The sequence below is a fragment of the Myripristis murdjan genome, chromosome 6, assembly GCF_902150065.1.
Source record: "Myripristis murdjan chromosome 6, fMyrMur1.1, whole genome shotgun sequence".
Taxonomy (NCBI): domain Eukaryota; kingdom Metazoa; phylum Chordata; class Actinopteri; order Holocentriformes; family Holocentridae; genus Myripristis; species Myripristis murdjan.
In genome coordinates, this window is record NC_043985.1 from 8,422,172 (window position 1) to 8,427,189 (window position 5,018).

The window sequence follows — 5,018 nt, forward strand, 5'->3', positions numbered from 1 at the left end:
CCGAAATCATTATGCAGGCGGGATCAAACTACGCAAAAGGGGTTGTTTAGCAATGTGATTGGGCCAGGCCAGTGTCATTCGGGCCGCTGATCTACTGGTTGTATGGGCCGGTCAGCTATTTAAATAATAATTTTTAAAAAAGTGTCGGGGGATGGCCAGTCCACCCCTGCGTCACACGCACACATCCATGCATGATACATGATGTGACGTATGTGACATGATATCCCATAGGCTACGTCATGGTATCGGACAATGACGTCTGAGCCCACAGAGTCTATATAAAGGGTCTACACGGACCTGTCTGTGTGCAAAGCCGGTATTCTCAACATGAAGCGTGTGAGGAACTGGTTTTGCAAAAACTTTGTTCCCTGAAGAAAGACAAGCAGGTCCATCCAGAGTCTCCTCCGGATGAGACCACGGCGGCCACCCCCACCGAGCCGCAGAGGCAGTCCCCTGCCCACCCAGACAGCACCCATTCAGGCCAAGACCAGTTGGGTGCACACACAGCCGTGCTGGACAATCACGGCCAACAAGAGGCCTCAGGACTCACCACCGCTGAGGCCGAGGGCTGCAACCCGCTCACCAAACACATCACCAGCTGGACGCAGCAGTGGGTCCGACCCATCTGCCACCACAGCCAGGACTGAGACGATTGATACTCTCCGTGCCTACCTGAGCGGCGGCAACACACACAGCATCATCGACTTTGTGCACATCTTTGAAGCCATCATAAAAGAGGTGTCAGACAAGACCTCCCAGCTGCAGGCTGGCCTCACCTCTGGAAACACAGCACCAGCTGAGCAAAGCGGAGCCGTGGACACAGAGAAAGAAGCCAAAGAGTGGCGCGATATCATACGAAAGTGTGATGGAGATTTGTGTTAAAATAACACACTTGATATCTCGTGGTCCGAACGCACCAAAAGCCCTGGAGCTGATGAGGTGTGATATTGAACATGTCATTCACCTGCAGGAGACAGCTGGACGCGTTGATCCCACAGGACAAAGGCAAAGCCAAACGCCCAAGCCTGTGTAAGAGGGTCCGCTTCAGGATGGCTGGACTTCGGAGCAGCGCCAAAAAAACCTGAAGACACTGCAGCGCTGGATTTACAAGAAAGTGACCTGGCTGTTTGGTTTTAACATTGTGTTGTTTGCAGCTTTTGTGGTTGCCTTACCATTTGTAACTACACCACTGATAATTGCTTTCAGTGTCATTTTCAGCGCCTGCACAGCACTTACAATTATTGGCTTTTTTAAGGAAGAGCCCTAATTGATTTGCGCTTCGCTGATGATGAATAGAAAACAATCTGTCAGTGGTTGAGTTGCAAAGCTGGTCGCTTGGCCGGATGGAGGCTATAGGGGTGGCTAGTGCTATGTCATAAATCACTTCCGGGTCCAAACGGGTCCATCCGATGGTAAACAGCAATGGTAGCAGCCTATCTTTACCGCTGGATTGTAAAACGCCTGGTAAGGCTACGAAGACATGGAATACACCGTTTGAAAGGCGACGCTGTGAAGATTCATCCACATTTTAAGATCGAACTTTTACTTCTCACTTTATGAACTCCAAAGTACAACGTGACCAAGCAGGGCCCTGGGTTATTTAAACTAATGTGAGCCACACAACACCGGCCGGCATGAATGTAAACAGCAATGGCAGCCACTAAAGAGCCAGTCACCTTTTTTACGGTGACTTCATATTTTGCCAGTTTCCCGAATTCGGTAAAAAAGGGACTGAACTCGTACAACTCCAACAGAGTTGTAAATGTTAGCATAATGGCAGATGGCAGCCTGAAAGGGAAAGTTGAGGCTTCCATGAAAAAAAAAAAAAAAAAAAAAAAGAGTATGAGGTTGAGGTGAGAAAGTAATGTTAGCTTAACTTAAGGATGTCAGCAATAAAGCTAGCGTTACTGTACCTGGGTAACGTTAATTATTGTTTAATTGTTTATGTTAGTAAGTAAAGTGTATCAGAATAAGTACCATGGTTAGTCGACAACGTAACAGACAACTGCACAGTGTAGTAGTTGGTAGTGCTACCTAGTTATGTTGCCTAAAGTAAACACAGGGTGCTCTTCCTGCTGAAAAAACAGCCTGACCAGTTAATGACGGTTTGCTGGTTTAAACCATGTTTTCGTGAGAGCTTTGCTGGTTTAGCTGATTGACCCAGCTTATGATGGTCACCTGCTGAAGCTGTTTTAAAAATCGAGTATTCCGCAATTTGGTTTGGACCCGGAAGTGACGTTTTCGGCCCCGATGACGTAGCGACTAGCCATCCCTATAGGCAGTCCACCATCCTACATCTTGTCCTGAAGTGTATTAACAGACAATTCAGACCTGATGTAACCAATAAAAAGCATTGCAACAAATTGCAAGTGTCACAGTTTATTTTTGACCCATAAAATCTTCTATAGGAATGAACTATATATATATATTTAAGTCAATAACATTTTTCATTCTAATATTTTTGTCAGGCATGAGCAGTACAATGTTTGAAGTAGCCTATAATGACAGTCTCAAATGGCTAATAGTAGCATAATAGTGATTTTAGCAAAAGGGTGTAAGCGTCAATGCCATGTCTTGGAATCAGGCTTATAGGCTACACACAATATGCACTCAATCAGTCAATCAATTTGTCTATGAGAAGAAAATAGATCTCCATACTGTAGGTCCATAATGTGCCCGGCAGTGAACCCAATTTCCCCACAGGGATCAGTAAAGTATTTCTGATTCTGACTTTGATTCTGAATATCAGTGTCAGTGAGTTGAACATTAGGTAGTGTACTATGGAAGAACGTTAGCATTAGCTAACGTTCCCTAAAGCTAACGTTAGCTAACGCTAACAACACACTTTTAGCCGGCATTTTTAGGGACGCTAACGTTAGCTTTAGGGAATGTTAGCTAACACTAACAACATGCTTTTTAGCTGGCATTTTAGGGATGCTAACGTTAGCTAGCACGTTAGCATTCGCTTGGTGGTGTTAGCAGTGAAGCCCCACCCAGGAGTTTTTCGGGGCCACTCAGAGTCCCTACCCCGAGGCAGGGCCTTTTTTTAGCCCTGTGTAAGTTCAGGAACTCTCTCCTTCGGGGTGGTTCCGGCGGTGGAGACATGCGACAACGGCCACGGCCCCGTAAAACTACCCCCAGGTTCTGGTGGTGGAAACGGGCCTGTTTCCCAGCTGCAGAGGTACCCCTGGCCAAACTGGGACCCTAAGCAAATCTTATTGAGGCCCCTCAAGTGTAGGCCTACGCTCCTGCCTGCCAAGTGTAGGTTCAAAATCAATGTAGCCTATTGACCCTTTGCACGTGACGTCACGTTCCACTCGCGCGAAATATGAACGCCATGACGGACGGCAGAAGAACAGTGGACGTCAATTTAAGATACGGAGGCGCGTTATAGTTCATGACATTCCGTGGTTGTAGATAGTTTTTAATTTACTTTTATGGTGGTAAGATGGTGATTTCCTGCTGTGCTGTGCAGTGTGCCAACAGGCAAGACTGTAAGCCTAATCTAACCTTTTACAGGATACCTTTTGATGAGGACAGAAGACGGCGACGGGTAGCTGCTATCAGTTGTAAGGACTGGCACTGCGCGTCGTGCCTTAGAATGCCCGTTTGACTGACTCTAACATAGCTAAGGTTATATAAGTTTGATAACGTTTTAATATGAAACTGACCTTGTAAAAAATGTTCGCTGCAGATCCGGCACTGTGTCCGAAATCACTCCCTAACCACTATATAGTGCATTATACAGTGATTGCGCCATTTTGTAGGGGTGTTCGAATGTTTAGTGATTATTAATATTCACTATATAGTCCACTGGATGTATCCCACAATCCACCGCAAAATGTAGAGGACATCCGATGGTCACTAACCAGGCAATATATCCCGTCATGCATTGCGGAACGGCGCCGAACAACTAGCGAAGTAGTGTCCGAAACGGTCCACTATTGAGTTCACCATATAGTCCACTACATTGAATTCCCTATATAGTGAGTAGGGAGTAGTGAGTGAGTGAGTGATTTCGGACACAGCCCGGGAGTATTTGGAGGGCTGCCAGTCCTTACGATTGATAGCAGCTACCCGTCCCCTGTTTTTGAGCCAAAGGCTCGTGATATGATTGGGCCAGCAGGCCGTGTAAGTGAAGAAAAATAACCAATGGGCCACAGAGCAGCGTGTCTCAAGGGCCGGCCCGGTGGTTAGTAAACCAACTCTTGCAATGACTTTATTTGCCGAAACCATTATGCAGGCGGGACCAAACTACGCAAAAGGGGTTGTTTAGCAATGTGATTGGGCCAGCCCAGTGTCAATCGGACTGCTGACCTACTGGTTGTATGGGCCAGTCAGTTATTTAAATAATAATAATAATGATAAAGGGTCGGGGGACTGTCGGCCCACATAGCACATCGGGCCCACCGGGAAGGCCAGTCCACCCCTGGTTGATATTTTCATTTGATGTAGCTCCCTGCTGCTCGACTGTGGAAATGTGTTTGTTTGATGCATGTCCTTCCTGTGTGGGGATTTCCCAGAGGTGTGAGCCCGTCTGCCTGTGTTATCCCTGTGTGGACTACCCTCACCACTGTGTTTCTGCTTCTTCATTCACTTCCGTGGAGGAACAAAACAGTTCCTAAAATAACACATTGAGCACATAAATGAATGCAAAGAAAACAGATTAAGTCAACATAAAAAAAAGCCAGGTTTTGAGGAAATGAAACTTCTCTTTTCTTCCTATTTTCTGATTTGAATTGGAAAGTAGATCCAGCAGGTTACATCAGGAAGAACAACTTGACTGAGCGCTGACAAGTAATAGTAGGCTAACTATACCAAAACAAAACAAAACAAAAAAATGTACCAGGACTTCTCATCTTTTATTTCAGCATAATTTACTTTGCTTGTGTTCAATTCTGTGTGAAAAGTGTTATTTTGGAAGATGGTTCCCACATATGGAAGTGAATGGAGACCAAAAAAAAAAAAAAAAAAGTAGACCCAGCTGATGTCCAATAATCAGATTCAGACAAAAACAG